This window comes from Acanthochromis polyacanthus, chromosome 15, assembly GCF_021347895.1.
Source record: "Acanthochromis polyacanthus isolate Apoly-LR-REF ecotype Palm Island chromosome 15, KAUST_Apoly_ChrSc, whole genome shotgun sequence".
Classification (NCBI taxonomy): domain Eukaryota; kingdom Metazoa; phylum Chordata; class Actinopteri; family Pomacentridae; genus Acanthochromis; species Acanthochromis polyacanthus.
The window spans coordinates 4,908,134-4,922,631 of NC_067127.1; the positions used below are offsets into that span (position 1 = coordinate 4,908,134).

General features: G+C 39.0%; 1 protein-coding gene across 2 annotated transcripts in view; it reads left to right on the forward strand.

Annotated features, from left to right (window-relative positions):
- The first annotated feature begins 4,173 nt into the window (after positions 1-4,173).
- LOC110964064 (equilibrative nucleoside transporter 1-like) overlaps positions 4,174-14,498 on the forward strand; it is a 58,106-nt gene continuing 47,781 nt past the window's right edge. Inside the window, exon 1 of one of the 2 annotated variants that reach the window (XM_022212660.2) lies at positions 4,174-4,382. The gene's annotated coding sequence lies outside the window, so the exon portion shown is untranslated. Of the gene's footprint in view, positions 4,383-4,525; positions 4,641-14,498 lie in introns of those variants that run through there. The other variant, XM_051959497.1, reaches the window with a different exon arrangement.

Sequence of the window (14,498 nt, forward strand, 5' to 3'; positions counted from 1 at the left end):
TTATTTCAGCTTCTAATCATTTCTCACTTTCATGGAGCATTAACCGCTAAACTGCACCCCCACCGTCAGCAGATTCTGACTGTTGGCTCCAATCAAAAAGTCCTACTTGGATCTCTCCCAGGTCGCTTTAAGATTTCACACACTTTGGGAAGCTGCTTCAGGCGATTCAGATTTTGGATTGTAAAGCTAAAGAGCTGGGTCAACATGCAGTCAAGAATGAAGTTATTCATAGCAAATTTTGACTTAAAGTTGCTTTTATTCAAGCAGCATTTTTTTTTTGATTGAACATAATGCATAATAAGATAAGGCGCTTTTATTCACATTTAAAAGTAACTTTAACCCTCATGTTGTCCTGTGGGTCAAAATTGACCTGGTTTAAAGGTTGAAAATGTGTGTATGTGTGTGTGTGTGTGTGTGTGTGGGGGGGGGGGGGGGGAGTATTTTCACAGTGAAACTTCTGATGACCACATTTTCAACATTTTTTGAAATCTGTGAACATCTTTTTGGTGGAAAAAAAGAAATGCTAAACATGTTTCTTAAGAGTATTTACATAAAAATCAACCAAAATCCAGTGAAATTCATTGGATTTTGGTTGATTTTTATGTGAATGTTTCTAAAGAAAATATTAGAAGTTTTATTGATATATATATGGAATCACTTTAGATATTTTTAGGATTTATTTTTTTGAAAATTTTTACTCATTTTTTGAAAATATTTACAAGAATTTTCCTGCCAAATTTGGGGGATTTTTTAAAATAAAACTTTTAAGGGAAACTTATAAGGAATTATTAGAATTTTCTTCCTGAAGGTTTTGCAAATTTTCAGAAATTTGGGTAATTTTTTTGCTGAGTTTTTGGATTTTTTCAGACAAGGAAGCAATATTTTTTGGTGCCTGTAAATGAGGACAACAGGAGGGTTAAGTCAAAATTTGCATGAATAATTTCAGGCTTGACTGTATAATTGTAGGACTTTTTGTATCATATTTGACATTTTTTCTGTTTTCAGGCCTGTTTTCATGGCCGCCTGTAATCAAACACCACATGGCATTTTTACAGAAAAATTCTTCTAAATATCATATAAATAATTGAGTAAAATTTGAAATTGAAAGCTGCAATTTGTTACTTTTCATAGAAAATTTCATATTTTGCCAAAAACAAACATCTGTCATGATTATCTCAACTTAATAAAAAGAACACAATCAAAACTCTTTCTGAATCGGCTCATTTTATTACTGTTTAGCTAATTAGAAGGTGGTTGTTATTAAAATGGGATGATTATTTAGTTGACATTTTAGTGATATCCAGTCACTTTTTATTAATAAGTGATTGTTTCCCTTAAATAATGATGGCATTTGTAAAGACATGATCATAAAGAACATAAAAAAACATGATTTTTTTTTTACTTTTAACAAATATTTATGCTGCATATGTTCCATGGATTTCAAAAGTCCCTCAATTATATACTGACCCACCAGATTCTGAGCAATCCGCCCCTGACTTTGGGCTCCAGAACTTGCATCTCTCCCAGGTAGATTTAAGATTTCAGACATGAGCTCGTTGGAGAATCTGTGTGTTTGGGAAGCTGCTTCAGGCCATTCAGATTTCAGATTGTGGAGCCGTAGTGACCCTGGAGCCTAAAACTAACTGCCCTAATCTGGTTATGCAACAGCCCCTAAAGACCCGGGATCACCAGCAGACACTCCTGGATCCTTGGGAACCGTTTCCCACATGGCAGCTCAAGCCTCGGCCTAAAGGGGGATTCAGTGATTCAGATGTAATCAGAGGGTTTTTTTGTATATAGCTGCAGCAGAATCTGACCCAGAATGTTTGAAAAAATGTCCCATACCTTTCAGAAAGAGGGAAAAAAAACAGGTCAAGAGGTTAATCTTCTGTGATTTAAATTATGTGAAACTTACTCAAGGGAACCAGAGGGATTTTCTTTATGTGGGTCAGGCAGTTTAACACAACAGAGGAGGGGTTACGTTGGCAGCTTTTCCGTATGTGTGTGAAAAGTGACATTTTGCTCCCACCAAGAATTTAGCTGGAACTCGGCCGTCGGCAGGAATTCCACGAGGCCTCGGTTACATAAGTGGGTCACTGAGTTACTCGCCCGGAGACGGATGAAGCCGGGCCAAAGAGGGATGAAGGAGATGGGCTCTCCCTCGCATCGGGATCCTCCTCGTGGGCTGGAGGAGGACGGCCAACATCTGGCGGACGTGTTCGACAAAATGAAACACACAAGTACGCCAGCAAGCAGGCTGTTGGGCAACCAGAGTCTGTTTTCTTATTTCCTCACATCTGTTTGGATGTAGGAGTGAATAGGAGGAGACACTCGAGCAGGAATTTATTGGCCGATGAAAATTTCTATTTTGTTTTAATCACATTCCAGCTTCAGATCCATGGTGTAAACTGGAGGACAGTTTGTTTTGTGGGAGAAGCCTGAGGAAGGCCAGATGATGCATTTGCCTTATTGTTTACCTTCTATTGCTAATCCCAGTGTGTATAAATCTCACGTTGGAGCTTTCGTGCAGCAAGGAGCTATTAAAAGCAGAGATGCTGCTGCTGTTGTTCACTTGGCCTTTACAGAACTGATCACTGCATCAGAAGACCTCACTTATTACCTAATCTATGCTCAATTATTTTAAAGGTTCCCTTTGTTTGAAGACAAAGTAACTCTTTGAATGTGTATTTCATGAGGCAGGTGAATTAAACAGACTCCTGGACGCCGTCTAACCTGCAAGAAAATATTTATTCGTAATGTTTTAGTGCTCGACCTTCAACAGACGAAAGGTTTGGTGTCCCAAATAGGCAGCAGCTGAAACTCCACCATCACTGATGAATACAAACCATAGAGAGGCAGAAAATGCAAAACCTTTCATGGAATTACAATTATTAAAGCATACAGAAAGTAGGAATCATAAATACATCCCACCAAGGGCCAGCATAGCATGGATGTAATCCTACACTGTTAAAAGAAATCTAAACATCAAGCATGCCAGAAAAAAATCTGAGCAAATGGTTGAACACTGTAATGTTGAAACGCTGAAAAAAACAACAGGCTGCTGCAGGCAGAAGAAACAGCCGAGAAAGATGTCATTTTGTTAGCAGTACATTCACACATTGGTCATGAAAAAGTGATTAATATACATATATTCCTTCACACTCCTACAGACGCTACCTTTAGCAAGAAACGTGCATGAAAAAATGAAATGTAAACGGCTTAAAGAAGTTTTCTCTGTGGAACCAAAAATGGTGGAATTGCTCCGAACAACCATTTTTGGTTCCACTTTGCACCTTTTTTGTGTGTGCATAAGTGCTTTTTGTGATTTAAGTGTGATATTTTGTTCTTGGTTTAAAATTTTAGCAGCATTTCCAAGCGGGAGTGAATGTGTGCATTAACCCTCCTGTTGTCCTCATTTATGGGCACCAAAAAATATTTTCCCCTTGTCTGAAAAAATCCAAAAATTCAGCAAAAAATTCCCCAAATTTATAAAAAAAAAAAAAAAAAAAAAAAGCAAAATCTTCAGGAAGAAAATTCCTTTTAAAAAATCTCCAAAGTAAAAAAATAAAAATTAAAAAAATAAAAATTGTAAATATTTTCAAAAACTGAATAAAAATCTTCCAAAAAAACCTCCTGAAAATATCTAAAATGATCACATATGTATCAGTGAAACTTGTAATATTTTCTTTAAGAACATTCAGGAAAAAAATCAACCAAAATCCATCAAGTTTCTTTTTACTGCTGAAAAATGTTCAAAAAATTTCCCCAAAATGTTGAAAATATGCAAGTTTTCACTGTGAAAATGTATATTTTTCCATATTTTCAAACTTTAAAACGGGTCATTTTGACCCGCAGAAGGACGTAAGGGTTAAAAGTGAACTGAAACCACTGTGAATGTCTTTCAGGACTGAGCTTTGTACGCCCACCATCCACCCAGACCTCCTCCCTGTGACTTACATGTTGCAGAAAATTTGGTTCAAAGAAAATATTGGTGCTTTTCTGCCATAATACATTAGTTGTTTGGTTTTGTTCCATGAGACCCGGTGAGAATAGAGACCTTGTGACTGTTTCCTCTCTCTCTGACCCAGTATCTGGCTCTGGACACCTGATTCAGAAGGATTATAATCTGGTGGCTTATTTGTAAAAAAAACCCAAAGTAAGCAGCTGCTCTGCTATTTGTCGGGATCTGGACCAGTCACAGCCTCCATTCTCTCTCTCCCTCTGCCAGCTGCACCAACACGGAGCGCTGTTTTTCTGTTCTTTTTTTTTTCCTGCAGCTGAGTGTGACGAGACAGAAACAGACGAATGCATGCATCAGCGCTGCAGCCCACGAACCGACGTGCTGCTCACATGTGAGGGCATCGCAGGCCGGTTGAAGGAGGGTAAGTCTGCTTCTCACACATGAAGTGAAGGACGGTGCAGAGCGCTGACGCATCCTGCCAAAAAAAACCCCAAAAAGATCCTGAAGGGGGAGGGTATGCGATGCCCACTAAGAAGTGCACGTTGCTGTTATCTGCTAGCAGATTCAGATAATGCAGGTGTTCGGTTAGTAGCAGGTCCTGTTCCGCGGTGACAACAAGGTCAAACGATCGCAGTGTGCATTTGGCGTCTCCAACTGCGCTGTGCTGAAAGCGCGCCAGGTGATGTATGACTGCGAGCTTTTTTATGAGAGCTGTGTTTGATCTGTGACATCAGGCGGGCTACATGCATGCTGCTGCTGCTGTAACAGTCCTTAATAAGATCTCTCCCTGCCAGTAGTCCATGTTCATGTTGTTGTAGCTGCAGAGGAAGTTTAAAGGTGACCTGGTCTGGACTCAGAGAGGCTGCAGGCCAGAGGCTGAGACCTGGAAGCAGTTTGAGTTGAAGCATCACAGCATGGGACAGTGTGAGAATATAGATCCTGGCAAACACACACACACCCACACACACATACATAAACTGTCTCCACAGCGGGATATAACATGAAAGAGCTCCAAGAATAGACCCCACTGAGCTAAAAACACTACTGCATTGTGTAAACATTTGGAAGCATGTTTTCACTGCGCACACACACACACACACACACACACACACACACACACACACACACACACTCCTTTACTATCTCCTCAGTGTGCTTGACACAACGTTGGTTCAGTGTGTTTGATAACTTTTGAAGTCGGTGCTCCTGCGGCTTTGGGAAAGCTGCTATTCTCACAGCGATAAGAGATTCTGTTAGGTCAGTTTTCACCTGCAGTGATTCACCGCTGGGCTCGTACAGAGGAGACGGTGTAAGATGGTGCTGAAATATTAGTCAAGATTCAGACTGTTGAAACTTTGTTTGGAGAAATAAATGATTGCGGGACCAGCTCAGGCTGCAGAAACGTGTGCATCCTGATTTTCTGACACTTTATAGACTTGAAGTGAGTTTAAGAAGTTTAGGTTGCAGAAGAGTGGTGAAAATCAAAGCTGCAGATGACAAAATAACCTGACTTTTAATGCAAATGATAATAATAAACTCTACTTATGCAGCACTTTTCAAAACATGTTATGAAGTGCTTCACATCAATTTGAAGGCAGATTTATATATAAACCAATGCAGGGTAGGAACAGTCAAAAGATATAATAAAATTAAAGACACTACAAGACAATTAAACCTCATGTAAAATCAGGAAAGGCTCTCTGGTAAAGTATGTTTTAGGAAGGGATTTCAAATACTTTACAGACTTTGCAGCCTGATATGTGACCCCACTGAAATCACTTTGACTTCAGTTTACTAGTAAACCGACTTTGATGTGCAAAATCAGAAGATTTCCTCTTTTATCAATTATTCTGCAGAAGGATCTCATGTGACATTCTCGACTGGATTCTGCTGTTGTTTTCTGAAGCAGGAGAAACTTATAGAAAGAGCTGCTGAGATTACTCTAGAAGTTGTACGTGCATGTTTAAGTACCTTTGAATGAGTCTCTGAATCCTCCACAGGCTTACCAATCAGCCTTAACCTTGATCCACTTGTTCTGTCCCCTCTCCGACCCGCTCCACCGGGACCCGGTGTCCTGAAACGAGACGACTATGATTAGAAACCTGAGTGCCAGACGTGGGCGACAGCACACTCTAATGCTGCGGTGTAATATGAAGCGGTGGAGTGAAACCAGGTGACCGAGAGCAGACCGTCAAATGCGTCAGAGTGTTTACAACCAGAAGCCCCTCTGGCACACAAGGTCATGGATACTGATGACTCATCAGGAAGGTTTGCTGAGGGAAAAAAGCAAGAGCAGGGGCAACAGACGGCTTTATTTTGTAGTGCGTTTATTTATTTAAAGAGGAAGAAAAGACCCCTTTATTCGCCACAGTACAGAGAAATTCTTTTATTTCTTTGTAGAATTCAGCCTGATAGGAAATTGGAGTCAAACCTTGAGGTCAACCATGATGAGGGTTATGGGACTCCCTCTGGGGCCCGACAGCGGCAGATTTTCAGTGCTGGGGTTTGAGCCATTGACCCTTCTCATCAGTAGCCAGACCGGCGCTGCCAAAAACACGTCAAAACAGTGATAAATGTTCCTCACAGTTCCTCACAGACTGGTTTTGGTTTCATTCTGTATACAGTGATTCAGCCACTGTAGTCCAGAATTAAATTATTAGGAGCAACAGGAAGAAAGATAAACAATACATATAAAAAAAGGATGCACAAGTGTTTAAACTGAGATTAAGAACAGCCTAAATTTATGCTAGCAATGCAGTGAAAACAGTGAGCGTGTTCAGCAGTCAGCTAGGCTCTGCTTAAACACGTAAAGTGATGGAAGAGCTGACAGTTTCAGATATTTTTGGAGGGAATTCCAATCGATTGCTGCAGCAAAGGGAAAGGAATTCTGTTGTAATGTAATGTAATGTTTGTTAGACAGAGTTGCCCATAAACGTAGGATCCACATCATTTTCACACTCATCAAACCATTTATTGATTATTTGTGCACTACACAAGTGGCTACTGTCATCCTAGAAATGTTTCATCATAGGATATAGCTGATCACTCAGAACAACTTTATACTGATTTACAAAAAAACCTTCCTTTCCTCTAAGGCAGGGGTGTCACATCGTTTTAGTTCAGGGGCCACATTCCGTCCAATTTGATCTCAACTGGGCTGCACCAGTAAAATCAGAGCATAATAACCTATAAATAACCACAGCTCCTAATGTTTCCCTTTGTTTAAGTGTAAAAAGTACATCCTGAAAATGTTCACATTTAATAAACTACCTTTTTACTAAACATCATGAACATCCTGAGTTTTCTTAAGAAAAATAAGGTAAGTTTCAACAATACTGTGCCTCAGTTTATCATTTACACATGTGCAGAACAACTTCCAGATCACAGAGTGTCTACAAAGGAACAAAACATTTAGTCACAGCTGTCTGGAAGTGAATAATCTTGTATTTTGCTTTATCATCAAAACAATTTGTCAAAGTCTACAGTTTTGCAAATTTACGATTTGCAGTTCTCTGTAATTCTTACACTTTGCAAAGTCATCCTGTGGACCAGATTAGACCCTCTGGTGGGCCAGTTTTGGCCAGCAGACCATATGTTTGATGCCACAAGAGGGCCCCCAACAGCATGACATACCCACCAGATACACAGTGTAGAGGTCAAGAGTTCAACATCCACCACTTAGACTGGTTTGGTGCAGATATTCAGGTTTCCCAGAGGATGTATTGTAATGATTTTAGAATGATTTTTAGATGGAATTTGTATGTTTCAGTTCATTTTATCCACATCTATGGGACGGATTGCCCTTTTAGGTCGCCGTATTCGTGTTTCCTGTCTGATGAATTGTCCAAACTTTGCACATCTCTGACTTTTCATCTGGCATCCTCAATCCAAAATGTCACTGTTCAGTATTTTCGTTGCATGAAACATTCCCATCACCCTTTGCTGTTGTTTGTTTATAGTGCCAGTGAAGCAAATCTGCATGTTTGTGAGATAAACGGTCAAGGTAAACCTGGTTAACAATCTGCCTGCATGTTAGCATTGTCAATGGCTGGCTCTTAGCGTTAGCAGTTGTATTTTGTATTTGTTGCTTGCAGATGTGTGTGATCTATCCAGATGTTTGGTGGCCGTGTCACTGACATGACGCCCGATAGGTCAAAGGTAGTATAAAAAAAGAATAACAGGATCAAGAGAGCTCCTGGAAGAAAATACAGATCAAAAAAGTCCCCAAGGTAAAATACTTGAGCGTATTTTTTCAGAAAATGAGTCTTACTGCAGCTGAGTTTGGTTAAAACACACTGGAATGTGGTCTCATTAACTTCTATAAGTAAATAATCTCAGGGTTGTTTTTACCTCTTGGTTAAAGCATCTTATACATACATACATGTGCGTTTCTTGAGTTTATAGGAGCGGATCGGGGTCAGTTTGACTTTTATTAACAAACGTTCGTACAGATTTGTATTCATTACTGCAATGAAACTGATATTTCACAATAAAAGAAGGAGGTCACCTCGCAGTGTTTCTTCACAAAAGTGATTTTTCATCAGCGGATGGTTGCATAACTTCCCCATGTTGGTTCAGGGAAACTCCTCGGAATAATCTGAAACATATATTTGCTTTTTTAAATAACACTTGAACATTTCTATACAGCCGCTGGGTTTACATATGTGGCTTAGCACACAGTGAACTGCTTCTACATTATGAAACAAAAAGCTTATTAAACACTCATTCAGAAAGTAGTCTGAATTAGTCACATAATAATCAGAGTCTGTGAGTGAGAGTTAGAACCTTAGATTTACAATTTAACCCTTTTATAGACTATGGAGAAGGAAGCCTAGTCCTGTCTGCAGATTTTTAGGAGACAGAAAATAGCTTTGGTTTGTGCAGTTGGTGGTTTATCAGTCACAGAGATAGAATACATTCACATCACAAACTGTGCACCATATATTACTGTTATAGTCTATTGTTAATTAACGTTGGACTAGTTTAATCCTCAGGGTGTTTAGCAATGCGAAAACTTCTGGTACATAATGTTTGTGAGGATTTTCAAGACATAAAGAACTGAATAAATCTAAGACGGTGAATCTGAAACGACACAAACTGACTCAGATACATTTTATAATAATATAAAATACAAAAAGCAGATGGCAACTGAGGTAAAACTGTATGACGGTACACAGCTCCGGTCAGATATTCTAAGTAGAAAATGTGGAGCGTTAAGACGACTGAGGAGCTGATGCATCCCAGAGTTTATTACCGGGAGTCAACAGTGTTGGAATATTTAAATAAAGGCACTTAATGAGCAACGTAAAGAAGCAGAACGAAGCAGGAAAATGGAACAAGAGTATAAAAATGTACAGTAAATACAGTCAATCATTGCAGAATTATCTTTAAACATCAACACCGGCTCTTTTTTGCAGTGTGAGTTGATTTTACAAATCAGACAAGCCAAATAGCTGCAGGGGTTTTAAAATAAAAGACTGTTTTTAGGTGATTTAGTCAAATGTGATGTATGCATTCAGTTAAAAATGGTTTTCCTAGTTTAGCTTTAGCTCGTGGTCCATGTTTGATAAAGTGTCGCTTCTTTGATGCTCAGTCGATGTTCCTGTACCTGGAGAAGTGGTTGTAGAGGATGCATAACGAAAACAAACGGTGGCTTCTTTTAGCTTTAGCCCCCCGTTTTTTAGGGAAAGGATTTAAAAAGCACACATGTGCACAGATGTGGAGCCCTGTCAATATAAACATCTTGCAGATCTGTAATGAAAGCTGTTCTTCCTGCTATTAGTGATTATTTATCCGTGTTTTCAGATTTGTTTATGTAGTTTGAGTTTGAGTGGACAACTGAAACGTTGCTGATTATAATTCATAGAATTTTAATAGGTTGCGCTGTCATGATTAAAGCTTTCAGAGATTGTGTACCACCTCATATGAGTCTCATTATATGTCAGTAAATCATTCTGTTTCTGTAAAGTCCTGCACTGGACAGAGGCTGCTAGACGCTGTTCATCTCAACTGCCAGCTTTTAACGCTGCTTCTTGCTGATGTCGCCTCTTCTTGGCTACTTTTTTGGGGAAGTCTAGATCATCTCGAATGTGGGTTTGTTCTGTTTCTGTTTCTGTGTAAATGTCACATATAGACTGTAAATGCTGGGAAACAGCTGACCAGGTTTGGTCCAGCTTCACAGGTTCTAGTTGGTGGATTTAGTTACCTTTAGACTTTAACTCTTTCATTCTGTTCCTGGTCTTAATGCAAAGCTGAGCTCCTGGTGGTAACTCTGTATTTCAAAAATATCCAATATTCAAACTGTTTCTTTGAGATGAATGAATGAGGAATCTTCTGCAGTTGGTACAAAATGCGGCTGTTCATCTTTAACAGGAAATGTGATCTGATAACACAGCCCGATCTCACGGGGATTCGTGAAACTGTCACGTAAGTTTTAGTTTCGGTTTCGTGTGCACCAACACGATTTCGTCATGTTTTTCGTGCCGCTCACCACGAAATGCGCACCAATGTATTTTAAACGGCGGACTTTTCGTGCCACTCAGAACGTATTTCAAAAGAATGGCTATATTATATTTTTAATGTAAAACCGTGGCGAATCCAACGCTATATTTTGCATGACATCGTCCCTAAACATAACCCTAACCATAACCCTAACCATAACCTAACCATAACCTAACCATAAGCCGGTGGTACACTTACCAATTTGCATAGAAATTTCAAGAATGTCCGGCGGCCGGCGGCCGCAAACGCAATCACACAAGCAGTATACGCCGATGGACAGCTTAGATCGTCATGAATCCGCCGGTATAAACCACTTTCAGATGTGATTACCACAGCGAAAAACATTTCGTGGTGAGCGGCACGAAAAACATGACGAAATCGTGTTGGTGCGCACGAAACCGAAACTAAAACTTACGTGACAGTTTCACGAATCCCCGTGAGACCGGGTTGGATAACATCAGTATTGGTCGGCTCCCTGTCCAGTTCAGGATTGATTTTAGGCTTTTATTGTGTTTTTTTTAAGTTTTAAATGGGTTGGTGCCTCTGTATTTAGCAGAACTCTTATATTTTCATACTGAGGTCGACCAACCAGATGTTCTTAGATGGTCCAAGATGTCAACACAAAAATTGATGGAATTGAGTCTTTGCAGTCCTTGCTCCTAGTCTGTGGTACAGTTTGCCTACTGAGGTTTTAGAAACCCTTAAATCACTGCTAAAGACTCACCTCTTTTCTTCCATTCAAGCTGAGTTTGATCCTCTGACTTGATCTTTTACTGCATTGTAGCTTCTATTTTTATTTATTTTATTGCATTTTTGTCCACATTTTGTCTTTTAGTCATTGTATTCATGTCTCATGCGTTGCTGTTTGTAATTGTACAGCACTTTGATTTAACTCCTGTTGCTTTAAATGTGCTTTATAAATGAATTTGACTTTACAAAGATATGAGGACACACCTCATCTGTCCTCCTGTCGCTGATTGTTCATGTTCTGCTTGTCCTGTTTGGCATCTGGAGCAGTTTGCTGACTGAAGATCAGGGTTAAAATGTGGGCAAATACAGCATGCAGCAGTGATTTTTCTAACCAGCCGTCCTCGTGTTGACAGAGGTTTTGTTGTTGCCTTTAAATGTTAACAGAATGACATCAGTTCCACCAGAACCGCAGACTTCTGGCCATCCCTGACTACGTTCTGCTCACTCTGCCCTTGGAAAGGTTTTCCTAAAAAGAAAACAATGGTGAGGGATGAGTTTGATACTGAGACGTATTGGGGACGTTTGTGTTTTGTTAGAAAGAGCCAAGACCACACAGAGAGCTGAGGGCGGAAAGTAAACAGGTTAGAGGCGTGATTTTCCCCGCTCACTGGCATTAACAGCCACCAAACTTACTCTAATCTGAGCTTAAAATAAGTGCTCTTCACAGATCATTTAAGATAAAAATCTGACACAGAAAGAAAGAGCAAAATGTGGGTGTTTTTCCCACATATTCTGTGCGTTTTCTCTGGTTCAGATCTGCACAATGGAGACATTGAAGCCAGATGAAAACTGCCCTCCGTCAGTTCGAATCTGCTGACTCGGCTCCGGTGTATCCCAGAGAGGAAATTACCTCCTCGGACTAAATTTAGGTGCAATTTTGAGGAACACACATACAAAAGCACACATTTACACGCTCCTGTTGAGGTCTGCGGTTCGCCTAATTGTGACAGCGTTACTCAACCCGACTAGACGGCTTTATTTCCAAGACGACCACAAGTTAACTTCAACATATTGTTCACTAGTTTCATTATGTTGTTGTGTGACAGGATGTGGAAGGACAAGACGGGTTTCACTCTCATTACTGAAGATAGATTACATAAATGATGCTGCAAGTGATGTATTTCTATATGTTGGGGTTTGAAGAGAATAAATTTATTTACAAAAACGCATGCAGAGCTGAAGCCATGATTAGATTAATTGATTATTTGGTGTTAAATCATTTATAGATATACTTGTAGCCCTTATATGAAAGGTGTTTGCCTTTTTTGTTTCATATTAAACTGTATACTTGAAAGTTTCTGTCACACAAATAGGAAATCAAAACATTTATAATAAGTTGCTGAACATTTAAATCACCTGCATTGTTCCTTTTAAAATATCTAGTTGAAAACATTTAAAAACATGTCAGTAATTCCCTATTTCATCATAAATTTGCAATCATGTATAATTAAATTAGCTTGTGGCCTTTGTTATTATATTTCCTGCTACATTGTTGCCACTGACTACTCATATACTGTACGTTATCACTTGTCTGTGCGGCTATGCAGTGCACATTGTGCAACTTGTGGTCAGATTTAAGAGTTTTTATTTGTCACATGATTGTAAAATACAGGCTTTGAAATGCAAAGTGAATGTTTTACAAGGCCGTGCTTCTTGTACATAGTTAAAAAAAAAAAAAAAAGCTTCCTAAAAAATCGAGGGAGCTGTTTGGGAAATTGAACTACAAACCAACCTCTCTGAGGATTTCTGGATAAAAGTTCTTGGGGCAGTTAACCCTGGTGTCGTCCTGTGGGTCAAATTAACCCGTTTTAAAGTTTGAAAATGTGGAAAAAATATATATTTTCACAGTGAAACTTCTGCTGTCCACATTTTCAACATTTTTGGGAAATCTTTTTACATTTTTTGGTGGATATATGTAATCACTTTAGATATATTTTGTGATTTTTTGGAAGATTTTTACTCATTTTGTGAAAATATTTACAAGAACTTTCTTGCCACATTTGAAGGTTTTTTTTTCTTCCTGAAAGTTTTGCAAATTTTCAGGAATTTGGGGAATTTCTTTGTTGAATTCTTGGATTTTTTTTCAGACAAGGAAACAATATTTTTTGGTTCCTGTAAATGAGGACAGCAGGAGGGTTAATTCTTCTTTTCCTTTTATAGATCAAGTTGAGCATCATGTGTGACTGATTCTGAATCTTTTACATGTTATACTGCTTTTCCTTTGTGCATTAAACACATAACAGTCATTTCTGGTAATGTTTTTTTCTTTTTTTTCTTAATGTCTCGTCATTTTGTACTATTATTTTTCTTTATTGATTTTTCTTTTCATGCATATTTATTTAGTTATTGTATTTTATTTTTCATTCTTGTCTTCATACTAAGAGGTGTGCTTGTTGGTCTGAGAGGGTTGTTTACAGAAAGAAATTAGTCAGTTTTTTTGAATGTTTTTTTTTTTTTGGGGGGGGGGGAGAGAATAATGTGCACTGCATCCCAATTACCCCCTGTGTCTTGAACTTGCTTGATAAAAATGTGTAATTAAAAAAAATAGAAGGAAAAATAGTCATAAATAATGAGGTGTGAAGAGACAGTGAAACTCAGGTGCATCTATATATTATATTTAAATATTTACTGTGTGTTGTTTGATGTCAGGAGCTATGATTTTGGTTTATACATGAGGTCAGAGAAGACGTTTGCCTTGTTGGTTCTGAGGTTTCCCCGTGCTCCTGTTTTCCCTGACAGTGTAATTGTTTTTGCTGACAGACATCTTTCACAGAAGTGTCATGTAAACACATTAGTAATTGTCAGAATACTGCCAAACATACATTTCAGAGACATCCTTTTACTTGGTGTTGGTCTGCTTTGTTATTCTCTTCACTGTCGGCTTTAAATACCAGCTGCTGACAGGTTTTCATTTGTAAACTCTGGTTTCACCTTTCATTGTGTCGCACAATGACCCCAGAGCCACACAGGGACACAGAGCACGACTAAAAACAGCACCGATACGGATAAATAAATAGTCTTTTGACTGCTGGGGACTGTGTTGTGTAAGAATTCAAAAGCATTTCAAACTAAATGTTTTCTGAGGAAATGAGCTGTTCCCGGCTCTGTGTGTTGGACTTTCGTTTTGAGTTGTGACGCTCACATTTGACGTGGTCTGTCTTCGAGTCATGCATGTGACAGATGCATCTCACTTAATCATACGAGTGTCACGCTGCCATGCGGTCCACATGCAGCTGAAGGATCTGGTGTCAGCCACTCAAACTGCTTCGTCTCACATTGTAAAAAA